Source organism: Pseudonaja textilis, chromosome 3, assembly GCF_049901715.1.
Source record: "Pseudonaja textilis isolate UNSWEBS1 chromosome 3, rPseTex1.2, whole genome shotgun sequence".
Classification (NCBI taxonomy): domain Eukaryota; kingdom Metazoa; phylum Chordata; class Lepidosauria; order Squamata; family Elapidae; genus Pseudonaja; species Pseudonaja textilis.
The window spans coordinates 179,052,163-179,070,912 of NC_141992.1; the positions used below are offsets into that span (position 1 = coordinate 179,052,163).

The 18,750-nt window shown below is 35.4% G+C and overlaps 1 protein-coding gene across 15 annotated transcripts in view; it reads left to right on the plus strand.

The window, feature by feature from the left end:
* The window catches only part of OXR1 (oxidation resistance 1), a 221,115-nt gene that overhangs the window by 2,301 nt on the left and 200,064 nt on the right, over positions 1-18,750 (plus strand). For 5 of the 15 annotated variants that reach the window (XM_087931614.1, XM_087931628.1, XM_087931620.1 and 2 more), the window contains exon 2: positions 804-848. The exons of 6 other annotated variants lie outside the window; for them this stretch is intronic. The gene's annotated coding sequence lies outside the window, so the exon portion shown is untranslated. Of the gene's footprint in view, positions 1-803; positions 849-15,236; positions 15,385-18,750 lie in introns of those variants that run through there. 4 more of the 15 variants (XM_087931625.1, XM_087931615.1, XM_087931621.1 and 1 more) reach the window with 2 other exon arrangements.

The window sequence follows — 18,750 nt, forward strand, 5'->3', positions numbered from 1 at the left end:
GCTAGGAAAATGTTAAAGTAAACTTAATCCTTCTTCTTGCGTGCCAGTTTGACTTACTGGTGTATAACTGGTATAAACAGTAAACAATGCATAACAAATGGATTTTTTAAATATGATTTTGAGCAGAGCTATAAGATGGTAGCACTGAGGAAAACATCTGTACACACCCCCTATATTAAATATACCACCTTTGTAAATTGCGAAAAAAAATCTATAGAAACTAAATTTTGATTTTTGCTAAGCTGCAGTTGAATCAGAAAGAGAATCAGAGATCTGAAAATGATATTTTTGGATTTAAAAGATATAAATAAAACAACTGTTTTACTTTTGATATATTTAGATTGTCCTTTTGTAACCAAGGTAGCTGTCTCCTTAAAACAAAAAAATTAATGAAAACTAATACTGTTTAGTTATTTATAGTTAACCATTTGTAAATGATTGGGAAATGGAAAAAATGTTTCTTTTTCAAAACTTTGGATTGAGGAAAAGGCAGAATGGAAGTATCAGCTTTGTAAACCTTCTAATTGGTTCTAATTAGTTTAATAAGTTCACATAGGATTCATTAAATTGCTTATTTTTGTGACTTCTAGCTTATTGTGATGGCTTTTGTGAATCAATAATGTTTTGGGTTCATTTTTCTTTAAATTTTAGTTAGTGTCAATGAACAGAATGTGTCATGTTTCTGTCACAAGTGAAACTGATAGCTGTAATACCTCAGTGAAGTGATGTTCTGATAGGATGATAGAGGTTCGGATGCAACCCAATAATGTCTCTAAATTGTGCTTTGGCGTTTTTTCCTGTAGATGTGACTGACTGCCAGGCAGCAGTGAAAGCGTACTCCAAGATAAGTACTATAATGTATTTCTGTGCTGTTCACTCTCTGATTCCCTAGAAGGGAATCTATGTATTTGAAGAGCTTCAAGTTAAAAAATGCTTATATGTTCGAAAGTTGTTCCAGAATACGTTACTGCTTCCTGAAATTTAGAATGTTAGATGGACATCTGGCCTATTCCAGATGCTTTTGACTACAGTTCCCTCAGTCCTAGTTGGCTCTGGAAGCTAGGGCTGACATCTGAAAAACTAGACTGAGAAAGAAACATAGGACATTTTCATCTTTTCTTAATTGGAAAATGTTTTATGGCTGTAGTGACTCAATCAGATCAATGACTGCGTGAAGCAAGAATTTTTAGAAAATATACTCAGACATTTATTTATTTTTAATATGTTTAACAGCTTAGAGTTTCTATAAATGCACTTTTAAATAACTGGTTATTATGAATTATGGAATTTGAGACCTTCAAAGACCCATATTATTTAGAAGTCATACACAGTATGCATGAGCACAGACATACACAAGGTGTGTGTGTGTGTGTGTGTGTGATGTGTTAGATGCTGATTACGTGTGAAAGTTGACTGCAGGATGTGTGCAGCTCATAAATGTCCTCCCACTCAAATCAAGTCTTATTCCAAGGGTTCTGCTTATATGAAATTGCTGAAAGTTTTAAACTTCCATTTCCTTGAAATTGCATCAAGGGATTTCCCTACAGTATGTTTTTAAAGACAGAATTTCAGGCATATTGCCCGTCTACAACTATACAAGTAGTCCTTGACTTACAACAGTTCATTTAGTGACCCTTCAAAGTTACAACGGCACTCAAAAAAATGACTTACAACCGTTTTTCACAGTTACTTTGGAGCATCCTCATGGTCATGTGATCAAAATTCAGATGTTTGGCAATTGGTTCATATTTATGACCTTTGTGGTTCATAGTTATGACCTTTATGACCTATGAGATCCTCTTTTGTGATCTTTCGACAAGCAAAGTCAATGGGGAAGGCAGATTCACTTAACAACCAGGTTACTAACTTATCAACTGCAGTGATTCACTTAACAATTGAGGCAAGAAAGGTCATACAATTAGTCAAAATTTTTTAACAACTGTCTCACTTAACAACAGAAATTTTGAGTTCAATTGTTGTCATAAGTTGAGGACTACCTATATATTACTAAATGGAAGCTTCTAGTAATGGATTTTTTTTAAAAAAGGAACTGAGTTTACATGCTTCTGTCTCTCTCACACACATCCTTTCCTTGGAATATGGCGAGATATTCTAGATAGAAATAAAATAAACTTCAGAAGTCTTAGTACTTCTGGAACAAATACTCAAGAACTGTATGTAAAATAAACCTAGGTCAAATGGAGCTGGTATGAAAATTGTAGAGAACCAGTTTCCTGCATCTAAGGCATCAGCCTAGACTGAAGAAGACCATGAGTTCTAGTCCTGACTTAGGCATGAAGCCAGCTGATCGATCTTGGGCCAGTCACTTTCTCTCAGCCCTAGGAGGGAGGCAAGGGCAAACAACTTCTAAAAAACCTTGCCAAGAAATCTACAGGGATTAATGTCAGCAATTTTTGAGAGTCAACAGTGGCTTGAAATAAATAAATAATAAAATAAGATAAAAGTGCCTCATAATTACACACCCACTCACCCGCTTGCATATTTCTGTGTTTTTTTATATTTGTCCATATGCAAGTTCCTCTATTTGTCTGTCCCTTTGCTGATCAGTGTTTTTCTCAACACATGTTTTTAGAGCTAGATCTCCTGTAACTTCCTTCAGATATCTTATGCCTCAAGTAGTCCCCTTATGCATTTATTAAAATTATTTATTTGTTGTCAGATGTCAGATGCAATTATAGTTTTGGGTCATGATATCAGATGCTGATACATAAGATACAAATACAAATGCCATTCATGTAAATGCCATCATTTGTTCCTCTTTCAAACTCTCATGGTTTTGTACCAGCCTCTCATTTTCAAAAACCATTAGACTTGGTCACCCTAATGAAAGGGAGAAACTGGAACCATTTATTTAAAAGCATAATCCTGTGTTCTTGTTTTCTGTCCAGATTCTAGGTTAAAGTGAACCTGCCTCCATCAAAAACAAATGGTGGCAGCTAAATTGACGACTTTTAAATATATGTCATCTTGGAGAACACTTGTGCCCCAACATAGTGGAACGAGAAAGTGAATTCTAGAAGGAAATCTTTCTTGTTTTTTTTTAAAAATATATATTTGTGACAGACTCTCTGCTGTCTATCTTTTGCCATTTTGTTACCTATCCATCAAACTGGAAACTGATTGTGCTCTTTGTTTTTATCCATCAAGACTCATATATTTGAACAAGATGAAAAATCAAGAACTATACATATTTCAGTTAGGTATCTGTAATGCTATTTCTGGGGATAAATAGAGAATCTTGGAAACAGAATAATGTTTCCCAACCTTAGCAACTTTAAGATATGTGGACTTCAACTCCAGAATTCCTCATCCTGTGATGGCTGGGGAATTCTGGGAATTGAAATCCACACATCTTAACATTGCCAAGATTGACAAACACTGAGTTAGAATAAACCTTTGTTTATTTTGGCAGAGTACTTTGAATTATTTGAAACATTTCTTCCCAGGTTTCTTGGTTTAGAAAATGAGCTATCCTGAAAAGCTGCCTAAAGACTTGCCTTCAACCTATTGCTTATTTAGGCCTTCTCTTCATTCTTTTCCAAGATTCCTCACAATTCCTCACTCTTTGAATAATTGGGTTTAAGCTGTTTTATCCATAGTATCAATTCCAAGATAGAACTTTGAAATATCCAATTTACATTGTGATGTCATCCATTAATTCCTGGCCTTTATCTAATTTTTCATTCCCCAAGAAACCTTTCTTCTTATCCCATGTCTGTTATATTTTCTTTGGTGAGGATTAGGAATAATTTATTTTCTGTTAGTTATCAATTCTTGCAAATCTTCTTTTGTTTTTGCTGAGATATAATCAAAACTATTTTAGTGATACAAGTTCAGTGTCTACCACAACTCTTCTGGCTAAGACTTGTGATTGTATGTCACATCAATCTGATACATACATTATTGTTATTTTTTTCTCCATGATGCTTCTATCAATTTATCTAGAATAAGAATTAAATAAATAGGTAAATGCATGGTTATTATATCTGTCTGTCTGTCTGTCTGTCTGTCTGTCTGTCTGTCTGTCATTGGACACCTTCTACTCTTAAAAGATAGGGAAAATCTTTGGAACAAGTTACCTATTTTTGTTAACAAAATTGACAGTTTTCTAATTACTGTAAGTTAATTTTCAAAAATATTTATTTGGTGGATAAAGACCTAAAATTCAGAACTGTGTATCTTTTTAATGACTGAACGTCACATTTAACAATTCTAGAGGATGGAAGGCAAGATCTGACATAAAGTAAATTGGGGCTGAAATCCAGGGGCTGAAACAGGATTTTCATTGTTTTCCTAGACTTTTGGAAATAGATTCTCCTGCTCGAGCAGGAGGTTGGTCTAGATGACCTCCCTTCCAACTCTGTTGTTCTATGTTTAGCAATTTCTGGCTTCTCTATTAGTCTAATTTAAACAAAAGGTTTTTTTGCAATATTACTGCTCCAGTAAGCTGGTGAGTAGATTGCTTTTTTATTGATGTGAGTTGTTGCCTCATTCTAGCTCTTGGATTCAAAGCATCTATTTTTTTTTCTGGTCTCTTTCTCTCTTTCCCATTCCACACACATCATCAACATCCTGTTTCTTTATCTTTGCACAGGCATTTCGAACTATTTCTGTCTTATCACTTTTTAATCATGAGTAGAGATATGGGTGAAGCACCTGGCTGCAAAAATTGCCATTATGCTATCATTTCATCATCACAACTTTTATGTGTCTTTTCAGTGTAAATGATGATCAATGTCTTTGAAGCCAGGAAGCTGGGAACTGAACTGCTCTTTTTTTTTTTTTTTGCAAATTAAATACAATATATGGATAGAGAACATTAAAAAGGTATGCTATTCGAACTTTTGTCATTTTTCAAGATGTAAAAGGATTTACTAACTAGCTAAGTATATATTTGTTAAGCAAATGTATATAGCTGCCTCTACCAAAAGAAATACTGGAGCAGGGGGAAAAAAGAATTTGTTTCCTTAAGTGAATAACCTCAGTGTTTTTCTATTCCTATAACTTTTAATAAATACCTTCTTCTTGGTAGGAGTTTAAAAAAAAATCTGTCTTCATATTACATTTATGTCTGCTTAGGGTCTGCTTTACTATAAAACCAAATTTATCCCTATAGGTATGCCTGCAGTTATAAATCTTTCGTGGACAAAAAAGTGCTGACATTTGCAATGATATGAACTAGAGTTTTATAGTTTGGAGCCATACCATGCAGAATTCAAACATATATTGTTCTGCTTTATATTATTAATGACTGTGGGGAATCCTATAGGATATGGCGATATGTGGATGTTCTTGTGTGCATGTTCTTTGAGTCAGTTTTTGATTTCTGAAGATTGACGGCCTGAACAAGTCCCTGCACTTTTCTTGACAGGGTTGTTTTGGGAGTGGTTTGCCATTGCCTATTTCCTAGGTTTGAGAGAAGCTGAATTTGTCCCTAAGGTTGGACTAGAATTCACAGTCTCTCAGTTTCTGGCCTTGTGCCTTAACCACTACATCAAATTGGTTCTGACATGGTGATACTGTATACAAGCGAACATATAAACACCTTTTACTTATTTCTTCCATAAGTATATTTTGGGTTGGCATATATAGAATACTGAAGCTTCTGACAACATTTTAATTTAAAGTGGAAGGTGCACCTCTCAGTGAGAGATGAATCAAGAATATGGAAGAGCTAAGGAAGAAGTCAAGAAAAGCAAGGGTATCTATATGTCTCTCAAGATAATGGAAATAGAAATAGATATTCATTGCAGTAAATATACAAATTCTGCCGAAATATAACTTGCTGTCATCATAATCATCATCTTTTAACAACTCCATAATTCCTTGTGGATTCTGGGCAAATGAATGGAGCCAGCAGAGTGTTTTAATGGCCGGCTGCCCTTCCTGACGCCAAATGCGGAGTGTTGTTCAGCAGATATATTCTCAGTGTGCCCAGAGAGAGAAATATCTGCTTCTACCTAGGATTGAACTGAGTGCCTCCTGATTGTGAGGTGAGAGCTCCACCTCTAGGCCACCGCAACACTCAAATCATAACTTGCTGTAACATAAGAGAAATACCGAATATAATCCTCAAATGAACCCCATCAATAATGCTAATATGAGAAGAAAAAATTAGATGATCAACATTTTTGAATATTCTTCGCCCCAAATATACATTATTAAAGTTGGGAACAGAAATGGGCATTTTTTTTTAAAACTAACAAAGAAATAGGATTGTGAATACATTCTGTATCTTTAACATTATGAAAGAAATGTTAATTTCTTCTGAATAGGTTGTGTTATTTGTGCACCACACTTGGGTAATAGATTTTAATGTGCAAATGTTGTCATTACAAATTTAATTCACCCACTTGCCTCTCCTTATAACTGAATCCCAAGCACTCTGTGCATTAATTTTAGAGGAAATGGCAAGATCTGTACTGTTGACATGAACACATTCCCAGATGGTTGATATATGAACGATTGATGTGGCTGCAGTAATTAAGATCAGTTTAAGCTGTTTTTAAATCCCATATTATAGAATCAAATGTATGGAGTGAGTCAGTATAACCAGGGGAAAAAAGAAAAGCAATTACTGCATTCAGTTTCACCACTAATCCGATTTATATATATATATATATATATATATATATATTATATATATATATATATATATATATATATATATATATATGTAGATCTTTGTGTTCGGTTTTCTCCGCGTAAGATTTGAAGTATCTAGGCAACGTTCATGAAGTCTCATTCATCATCTTCAGGCTTCTGTCTCCAGCTCTGTGCTTCTAGAGTAATGGAGTTGCAGCTGCTCCTCCTTTTAACTGCCAGTGGGGAACTTGATTGGGTGGGGGGCGTGTTCACTGATCATCAGGGGTTTGGCTTTTCTGTATTGTATGTGTCTGTACAGAAGCCTGATGATGGCAGATGAGATTCTGCCGAAACGTTGCTACAACTTTAAAAGCACAACTACAATGACGTGGGAAAATACCCGAACAAAGCTGAATGCCATACATGTAAGTACCCACGAAAACTTATATAATGATTATGTATTTATTACCCTTTGACACCATTCAGCTCCAACTGACTCTGGGTGGTTTGGCATATTTGCACATTTTCTTTTCTCTCTACAGCATAATAATGAAATTAAATACCAGGATGCAGGCAAGGCAAATCACTTCTGAAAAACCTTACCTAAGAATTCCAGAAATTAGTTCAGGCATCTCCAGGAATCAAAGTAACAATAACCCTGACTCGAAGGCATCACCATCACCATCCTCATCAGGGTATAGATTACAATAAACCAGTCAACACCTGGCAAAGAAGAAACAGTGCAGATGCGGGACAATCCAAAGAAATATAAGAAATTGCACCTTGGATACAGATAAAAAGGAGTTGAAAGAATTTGTAATAACTAGAGAAACGGTAAAGAAAGGGCCAAGATCAAGAATTGGTCAGCAGCAGGTGAAGATGAACTGCATCTGATTGGTCTCCACCCACTCATTGCCACCACATACTGCAAGGAGGTGAAACTGAAAATCGGCTAACATCTGACAAAAACTACCTGATAATGAGAGATCTAACAAAAGAGGCAGCAGCAGGCTGAGAATGTGATCAGGAAAATATTATAGAGTGTGCAGAAATGAATAAACGCTTGCAATTGAGGAGAAAGAGCAAACTGAATATTATATGATATGGGATTTATTTTATCAATGGTTAATTAACAAAAATGGAAGTTAGAAACAGGGAAACAGAAGATTAGTGAAATAAAGAAGATACAGTATGCTAAGAGAGATGAGCAAATATTATGATTGGTATGTTGAATATTATTATTTTAATATTATAGAATTAATACTAATTAATGAATAATGCTGTAAATTTTGATTATTATTTTACAAATATATTTGTACCTGGATGACACACTGTTCAATTAAAGTTGGAATTATTATATTAAAAAATACCCCCCCACCCCCCAAAAAAAAGAAAAAAAAAGAAATGAAGCGGCAGCAAGCAGCTACAGGCCAATTCCCTGTTTACCAACAACTTTCACACTGCTAATTGATATTGTAGCTGATGCAGTCCAACATTACCTAGTTGAAAACAAGCTCTTTCTATCTGGGCAGAAAGGAAACTGCCCAATCAGTAGAGGAACAAAAGTCAGCTCCTAATTGATAAGATGATTTTGGAAAACTGCAAGAGAAGGAAGACCAACTTGAATGTAGCTTGGATTGATTACAAGAGGGCATTTGATTCCGTGCTACATGGTTAATCAAGGGCCTAAAAATAATAGAAGAAACATGCTGGGTATCCTTCAAGCTGGCAACATCACGTACATTGAAATCAAGAAGATTAATAGGGAATACATCATAAAAGTGAAGATCTAAAAGTTCTCAGTAGTGGAGAACTTTCCTATCTCACCATCAAGATGTTATTTAAATAATGACTCATTTGAATAAAGTAAAAAAAAAATCAGCTTTGTTTATCAAAATCCAGGTGTTATGCACTTTATTCCAGATTGCGTATAAATATCTCCATAAGGACTTGGCAAAAGAATCACTGACAGCCAGTTTTAAAGGCCTTTTTTGGTGAAATAAAATTTTTGATTAGTTCATAAGCAAGAAGCAAACCAATAAATCGTGGGGTTGCTATGGAAAATATTCTGTTCCTTCTCCTCTGGTAAGCACTTGGAAATGTTCAGTCAGAAAAGAGGAAACATTCGTCAAATATCACAATCTGTTCCATTCATTTCAAAGAAGATTATCAAAGCAGAAGGTGTATAGAAGATTACCAGAACTGTTGCTGGCATCAGACTAGTGAATGAGAGGAAAATCAATCTTTGCAAATTCCATTTTATCTCATTTAAACAGACAGAGCTGGATAAAACATTGTGTTGTAGGGGTAATATGGCAGAGACGTGTGCAGTCATTCTACCAAGAATCTCCACCCTGTTCTAGTTCTCTATAATGATTGGGTATTAAAACTGTCATTCAAATATGGTCAAATACTGAGAGTTCCTCCCAGTTCAGTTTCTGGAGGAAGTATGGAACTAAAGAGAGTCAGATGTGGGAGGTAAGGATGAAGAGATGCGTTTCAGGTTCTCTAACTCAGAATCTGAACTCTTAATAAACTCTCCATCCTCCAACTATCATTTGCTTGTTCTGACATTAATTCACTGTTCATATGCTCATATATAGATATGTCATATATTTATGCATAGATACATATTCACATATAAATACATTTTACAGTGTAAATGACTAAGAATAACTGTATGACATATATTCAGAGAATTTCTAACAATGTTACCTTGAAATGTAATATTAAGGGAATTTGTTTTTCATCTATTTTTCCGTTGATAATTCCATTATCAAATATAATTTTATTGCATATATTTTTATTACTCTAAGCTGTCTGAATAATATTTCTTGAAGCTAATATCTTAGCTGCCACCTGCGGCAAACTGTTATTGTTGTAAGGATCTCTTCCTTTCCTTCAAAATTAAAGTGTGATCCTTTTAACCCAGAGGTATCTGTTTTTTACTGCTGACTTTTCTGATTTGAGCATTATTTTGTTATTCATGCACGTGCCGTGTGTGTGTATTATATATACACATATATGGTGTGTGAGTGTGTAGTATGATGAATAGCGTAGTCACAAGAATGCAGGGAAGATATAGAATAGTGCAGTTACAGTATAGAAAAACAAGTCACAGACAAAGCAAAAGGAAGGAAGAAAAATGTTGATGGATAATATATATTGTGAAAGAAATATAAGGTAAAAATATAAGGTAGTAATTCGGTCTAGGATCTAGGAACCTTCATTTGCTTTAAATTTATAGCTCAGAAATGGCTTTTTAACATCTATAGGATTGTGCAATATGTGTAACCCAGCCTTCATTGCACTATATAGCTTTAAGAAATATATTTATTTTTTTATTTCTGTAAATTCAGTAGGGTCTGATAACTCGGATCGATGCCAAGAACAATACAATGCTGAAGAACTGAATTAAATTATTTTTATTAAAGCCAAAGAGCAGTAGTTTAAAACAGCTCTAAATTTTGTTCCTGCAGAAAAAAAAGGAAATTCATTAATAGAATACTGATTTTAAAATCTCAAAGCAGGGCTTAGTTTAATACATTATTTATTTATCTAATTAAATTATATATAGATACAGGTAGCACTTATTGCAAAAAATTAATTCCTTTCCCAGGTTTATTGTACAAGTTATAGTGAAATTATTTGTGCTAAAAAGTTTCAACGGAAAGTTCATTTTATAGATTGAAACATTTTACTGTAACAGCATATTAAAAACAAAAAAACATAATCTTCCTCATTCCTATGGTGAAATCTAGCATTTGTATCCATACATTAATATGAATAACTTCTAATATTAATAACTGACAAATAATAGTTAAAACTGGGGACAGTAAAAGGGTTGCACAGGGAATAGTGTAACAGTTTCACACTTTTAAATAATATTAGCATTGGCAACTGATATTTAGGTTATTCATTTATTTAGGTTATTCATAGGATGGTGTTTTAAAGCAGTAGACTCCATATGTTTTGATTCCTGACTTGAACTGAACCTGAAGCAGCTGATGGCTCTTCTACAATGCTTGGATTTCATTTGAACATTCTTGTGCCTGTTTTGGATTTGGAACTCTCTCAACACAAACTTGTTGGAGGTTTGGGGACTTGATTTGTCTAGTGTGTTTATGTGTGTATGTGTATTTGCACTTATATCTATTTGCTTCAAAAACTTATCAGTAAAGTTTGCAATCATGTCTCTGTGTTTTTCTGGCTACGTGGCCAGAGATAGGGCAGATAATAATTTTCAGAAATTGCTCTGAAGTCCTGAATCTCTTTGATAAAAAAAACACCAAAAATCCAGAGGAATTGTGAAATGTACTTAAAGAAGTTGTTAAAGGTGAACATCACTGTGAAAGGTGAAGCAATAGATGAAAGCAAATTGGATGTCAAACAAACCGTGAGAATTGCCCAGAAGAGAAGGGAATCCAAAGAAATATCTCAGGAAGGAACTTCACACAGACTTTCAGAAAGCTATTAAAACAGACAAGACACAACATTATACATCATCTACAAAAGCACTGAAGATAGAATCAAACATGGAAAAACAATGAGAACCTTCCAAAAAGATCTCTGAATTCAGGACTTTGAAATCATATGTTAAAGAATGCCATTGGACAGATAAAAACTGATTCAAAGAAGATCAAACAAAGATGAAAGGAGTATGCTGAAATAAGGTTAACGTCCAAGATAGCTTAGAAGATATTACAAAACCTTATAGTACTAGAAGATAAAGTTAGATCATCACTGTGGTCAATATCAAGTTAGAGGACTATAAGAATTAATAGAATCTATGGCAAGCAAAGGAAGAAATACGGGTTGTAGCCAAACCATGCCAGCAAATCTGGAGAACAACTTATTAGAACAGGTTGGAAGAGATAGATCAACATTCTGATACCAAAACATGGAGTTTTAACAAAACATGCAATCTATTGTGCAGTGTTCTTATTTTCAAACTGAGCAAAATAATGCTTAATATTATCCAACAAAGATTATAGCCCTACATGCAAAAATGGCCAGGTGTTCAAGCTAGATTTAAAAAAGGCAAGGAACAAAAGGCATTATTTCTGATGCAGGCTGGAAAGACAAAATATATTAAAAATGTTTCATTATGTGCTTCGTTGATTATAGAAAGCCTATGACTGAGTTGATCATGTCAGATTGAGGAATGTGCTTATGAAACTGGGAATCCCAGAACATCTCATTATCATGAGAACTCTATAAAACAGCTCAAAAATTATATTACACACAGAACATGACAAAACAGATTGGTTCCATGTTAGCAAAAGAATGTGATAAGGCTACATACTTTCTCCTTATTTATTCATTCTCTGTGCTAGAATTTATATTAAGAGAAGCTATATTGGAAGAAATTGAATATAGCTTTAAATCAGAGGAAGAGGAATCAACAACCTACATCATGCTAATGACACTACAGATAGGGCTCATTTAGCAGCCTCATTTGCTGTTATCACAGTGATGAAAAAAGTAGCTTTATAACTAATGGTCACATTTACAACATTCAGAAATCTGTAAAGAAAGGAAAGCTGAAGTAAGATCATAAGCACAGTTCTGGTTTCACTTTACAACTAAGATACCAATCTCAATTGTAGTCACTAAATGAAGACTGTCTGTACTCTAATAGCTAAAATGCAAAGGACCTGCAAGTTCTAGTAATAAAAGTTAAGGAGCACAGTATAGGATTAAACATAAAGTAGTAATAACATTTGCAACAACCAACCTTAAAATTAACAGTGAAGATATTAAAGTAGTAAATGTCTTCTGCCTTTTAGGACCAACCATCAATAGTAAAGAAGTAAATAGTCAAGAAATATTGGCAGACTAGCAGACATGAAAGTCTTGGAAAAGATATTCAGATGTCATGATGTGTCCATATTTACAAAGATCAGAATTGTGCAGGCAATAGTGTCCTCTGTGATACTCTGTAGAAGCAAAAATTGGATCTTGCAGAAGCAGAGTATTTTGAAATTTGAAAACTCCTGAAAATGTTATGAACAGCTAAAGAAGCCAAATTAATTGATCATTGCACAGATCAACCCAGTGTTCTCACTCAAATTGCCAGGCTCAGATTATCCAACTATGGACACAAAGATCTGGAGAAGGTTGGGAAAGGTGGAAAGGAAAGAGAAAATAAAAACATTGGATGAACTGAAGGATGAGATTGGGGAGATGGAGAAATGTATGTGGCTGCTAAGAGTTGATGTTGACTTGATAGCACATCAATATTCTGAAGAAGTTGCTAATTATTGTTGCTATTGTTATTACTATATTATTAGAGTCTTACATTTTAGATTCAGAGGTCCAAGAACCACAAGTAATTGCATTCCAATATATCAAGCATGACTTTTTCATCAACTGCTGTTTCCTTTTAAAAAAATACGGATAACATAGTTCTAGATTCAGGCTCCCTTTGTACAAATTATGTGCTATCCTCTTGACCAATAATTTTTACAACCACCCCTTCACATCCATTTTTTTAATCTGGATTGAAAGCCACTGGCTAGCTGGGTCAGAACAGAACCAATATTTGATGCAATATGATTTTGCTGGGTCAGAACAGAACCAATATTTGATGCAAGTGGTGATCTCTAAAAAGTATCATGGAAGATGAACTTAGAGAGTGAGATGATTTGGCTGATCTCCAAGAGCATGGAAATATAAGTAAAGTTTTTATAAACTATTTACTGTTCCTTAAATTGAAATTGTCCAACTGAGATCAGTCCTATGTTCACAAAATTAGCTCTTGAGTGTTTTTAGCTGAAAATTTAATTTTACTAAGACACATTGCATCAGACACTTTTGTCCATGTGGGTGGAACAGCTACGTGCAGCTTTAATGTTCTGTTTCTTTAACCTGGAAGCATGTAGTATTCATCAGCAGCATGAGCCTATTAGCAAGCTTCAGTGTCGGAAGTTTCAGCCATAAAAATAATGAGTGTAATTCATTCACTCCATGTGCAGTTTTACATTTATTCATAACTTCTTCATTGAAGACCAAAAAAAAGTGCTTCAGTTCATTACAATTTTTAGAGTTCAAAAGTAATTTCATTGATAAGGTCTGTGTTACCGTCATAATGTGCCTACCTACACATGTATGAGTCACCATTTCTTTTCATTATTCTAACTCTTTAAAAATAAAGAACAAACTGTCTGGAATTTTTTTTTCTTTACCTCATTTGCTCTCTATTCTCAACATCAGGATACTTTACCTCCTTTTCATCTAAGATTTGCTTCGACATTCAACTCTAGGTAATGCTGCGATTGTATTAGGTTTGGCTTACAGGTAATCCTTGGTTAATGACCATTTGTTGAATGACTGGAGTTATGATGGCACTGAACAAATGTAGTGAGGGCTGGTTCTCAAAGTTATGCTTGTTGGAGCACCCTCACATTTGCATCCCTTCCCCACGGCTGTTGCAGCACCCCCCATGGTTCCCACCCCCCACAGGATCAAAATTTTGGTGCTTGGTAGTTCACCCACATTTAGGACTGCTAGGTACACTTCTACTCCCTCCATCCTCCTATCTTCCCCAACTCTGCCCCTTTTGGACACCCCACTGACCAGCATTCTACTCTGCATTCTCACCACCCTGCCCTCTGTCTCATCCAGTACAATAGCCTTTTAGCTTTGTTCTCCCAAGGATAATCTGGACAGCGCCCAACTGGATTTGAACTAACCACAGCAAGTGCCAATACTGGAAATAAAAATGTGGTCTGGTTGATAATCCTAACTGTGACTATGGGAACGCCCCACAAACTTTGCATCATATTGCAACAGAATGCTCCCTCAAAAGTTTCCCTGGATCCGTGCATGAAACATCTCAAGGGCAATAATAATAATAATAATAATAACAACAACAACAACAATAATAACAACAACAATAATAACAACAATAATAACAACAACAATAATAATAATAACAATAACAACAACAACACACTCTGCAGTCTCGTTTATGAGGTCTCCAGGAAGACCACATGTGGCCAGCAGCTCCCTTGTGAAGGGCCAGGCCTGGTGCACATCATCAAAAGTCAGAGTAAGAGGATGGCAAAGGTCAGCTAAGGGGATGAGGGAGTGGCAGAGATGACAGAGTGCAGGGCAGTGGGAGTCTAGGGTGGAGGATAGGGCAATGGAGGGCAAAGTGGCAGAGTTCAGAGTGGCCAAAATGGCAGAGGTGGGAGGCAGATCATCAACTGAGAGGAAGTTGAAGTACAGGTGAATGCAGCACAGGAGGGTGATCTCCTTGTCTAACAATAATATGATCCTAATCATCACAGCCGGGACTACCAAAACTGTCATTGCTAAATTGTGCAACCACATCATATTTTGTCTCATGACTACATTACTTAGCAACAGAAATTCTGGACCCTGTTAGGGTCATTAAGGGAGAAGTGCATGTATTTGCAACTGTTTTTGCCAGCTCTTAAATCAGCTAGCTTCGGTATTAATTTGTTCTACTATTCCTGAAAACCTATAATTCAAACTTCATTAACAATAAAATATTAGTAATTAAAGCTTACAAACACTTAATTTAACAATGCTTAATTTTCGAAGAAGGGGAATGGTGTTACTGATCTTTACATAATGACTGACTTCATTCTATTGCAGGTGTCTATAGAGCAGTTAATGACACATGGAACACTCTAATGCTAATTCATTTCAAAGTTGTCATCAGAGCAGAACTTTTACCAGTCAGCAAAATAATCTGGAGAACATCAAAGAGAACCAGGATGGGTTACAGTAGCATATTTTAAAGTAAAGGTAGTCTTCATTCATTTACCGACTATTGGTAGTTACAGCAGCATTCAAAAAAGCGATTTATGGCCAGTCCTCACACTTATGCCTGTCTATCATGTGATCAAAATTCAGGTACTTGGCAACTGGGATGTAGTAATTATGTTTGCAGCTTCCCAGGATCAAAAACAGTTAATAGGGAAACAGGATTTCCTTAACAAACTCATGATTCACTTAACTGCAGTGACTCCTCCTTCTCCTACATCTACTGTACCTACTTTCTCCAACTCCATCACTAGTTTTCTTTGTTTGTTCGGCTAAGTAAACAAGCTAAGGCTTCTACTAAAACTTAATGTGTACAACTATTGATGATGTTTTTCAGTTTGCCCTTTCTCTAATACTGAAGTTTTAAGTTATGTTGTGCTTCAGGCAGCGGTGGGATTCAAAATTTTTTTTACTACCGGTTCTATGGGTGTGGCTTGATGGGCATGGTGTGGTTTGGTGGGCATGGCAGGGGAAAGATACTGTAAAATCCCCATTCCCTCCCCACCCCACTAACCTGATTTCCAGCCCCGTTCTCCTGTGCAGGGCAACAAAAAAGACCCAGCCGATCAGCTGGGACTCGGGAGGCAGAGAATAGATGGTGGAGGGGCCAGTCAAAAGTAGTATTTGCCGGTTCTCCAAACCACTCAAAATTTCCGCTACTGGTTCTCCAGAACTGGTCAGAGCCTGCTGAATACCACCTCTGGCTTCAGGGGACTAGGTTTCAAATCACCAGTGAGATTAAAACTAGAAGAACCAGATTGCAAGTTAGAAAGTATCTGGCACATTGATTATGGAAAGTACAGTGGGCATTTTGTAACAATGTCAAACAAATTTCCATTGTAGTGCATTGAAATTTTATTTAATTTATTTAGTTTATTTAATTTATCTTTTGCAGATAAAAAAAAGTTGTCAACATTTTATAAATCATTCTCTCTCTTGCGCAAAAAAGGTAATGCGGAGACTATAAATTTGTTGCATAAATAGGAAATTAAGAACTGTCATTTGATAATTATAGGCCTATGACTAACAGTAATAAGGTATGACCTGTTATTTTAATAGCAGGTGTGTGGTCATTATCAATATATGTGTTGAATTATTTGACTGTTCTTTTTTGCTAGGTTCTAACTAGAATATTTCAAAAATCAACATGACATTTTTAACAGATAAAATCTGTTAAAGGGCAGTTACTAAAATATGAATGTTAATTTTTCACAAAAATAAATATATTGTTTTATATATTTGTGATGGGAAGTAGACCAGAAAATCATGTAGTAGGTGACTAATTTGGGGGGGAAAATGTATATCAAGTTAAAAAAAAAATAGTTCACGGCTGATTTTATGCAACATTTTGTGTTCCTTTTTAGCTACTGTTGTCTATAAGAAGTTCCAGATAGATGAACATATGATTTCTGAATTAGAAAAAATGAAGTAAAATATAGATGATTCTATAGATAGAAAAGTCATTCAGACATTCTAGAATTATACAGTATGTAGCCCCCAAATCCCTACAAAACTTTACTGCCAAACTGTAATATGCTAAAAGGAAGAAGAGTACTAAATATGTTGGGAATAATCCTACTAGCTGCATGTAATTTAATTTACTATGTAGACATACAGTCATTATTGCATTTTTTTGGTTCTGCCAAATCCTTGCAGCAAAATTCTTAGTCCAAAAGAATTTCCTCTCTCTCTCTCTCTCTCTCTCTCTCTCTCTCTCTCTCTCTCTCTCTCTATATATATATATATATATATTTATTTATTTATTTATTTAGGCAGGAAAAACTAAGCATTTGAAAATTGTACAGAGAGATATTTCTTAAATCACTTTTTCAAATCCAGCAACTGCAAAGATGGACTAGATTTTAACTTATTCAATTACCAACCAGCATGGCTAATGGTTATGCCACCTAGAACATTATGTCCATTCCCCCCAAAAGTATTTAATTGGAAAAGTATAATTTTAGATTCTGTTTGCTTAAAATTGACTAAAGGATGTGAGGTCAAAGTACTGCATTGAATTGACTCAGTTGGAAAGATTTGTTGTCTCTCTGTGTTAGGGATTTAGCACCAAAAATGTGAAAGCAGTTAACTTATTTATTAAGAAACCAAGCCTACCTTAATGTTAAATTGGAGACAAGAAAGGAAAGCATAGCTAATATTTTAATCATAAAAATATTTTATTAAACTTGTATTCATTTTTGAATTTACAAACACTGGCACAAATTTCAGAGAAATAGTCTTATTTGATGGTGAAGTCTGTCATAATTAAAATCTGCACAATTATATCTGATAATGCCAGCAATAGCCATTCAAGAGACTGACACCTGGTAATAATGAATTTCTTCCATTCTGATTTGATCACTGCAGAACGTCTTTCAAAGGACTGTCCTAAGGCTTCAGTGCATGCAGACTGTGGCAGCTAGTATGTTAACTGGTACATAATACAGGTAGTACTCAACTTACAACCACAATTGAGCCCCAAATTTTTGTTGCTAAGTGAGACATTTGTTAAATGTACTTTGGCCCATTGTAGAACCTTTCTTTCCCCAGTTGTTAAGTGAACCACTGCAGTTGTTCAGTTAGTAGCACAGTTGTTACGTGAATTGGGCTTTTCCTTTGACTTTGCTTGTCAGGAGATAATCACATGACCCTGGAACATTGCAACCATCACAAATATGTCAAATATCTCAGCAAGTCCTTGAGTATTGAAGATTTTTCTTTATATGAATCCAAACTCCATCTCCTCTTTAGGACATTGATGGTTTTTTCAATATAGCATCAAACAACAAATATTCTAATCAGGCAAGAATGCCTAAAAGCCAGGCAAGGTTAGAGTTGGGTTTGAGTTTGCTCCCTTTCCTTTTATCACCATTATCATGAGATACATCTCACCTCACCCAGGCCTATACACAGTTCTAATTCTGGCCACACCTAACCCATTATCCCTAAATGCTATTAACCCTATAACATCTCTACATCCCTACCCTATTCCGACCCTCACTAACTGATACCCACCTGGTGCCAACTTCACCATGTTTTAACCTCAGTCCTAATTACCACCTATATGTGCCCCAACCCACTTTAACAATATGCACCACATCAATACAGAGCCAGTTCCATTCTGTTGCAGAATCCATCCTCAGCTCTGCTGAGTCATTCCAAAGCCATCTGCCAGCACACAAGCAGAAATACAGATCTGACAGCAGCAGAGATAAGGTGACATGGCCAGCTGACTTGCTGCGAGGCATATATAGAGCTGACGGGCTCTGGGTGAACTCGGAGCCTGACAGGTCAGTTGCCAAGCACCTGGGATTTGATCACCTGATCATGAGGATGCTCCAAAGCTCA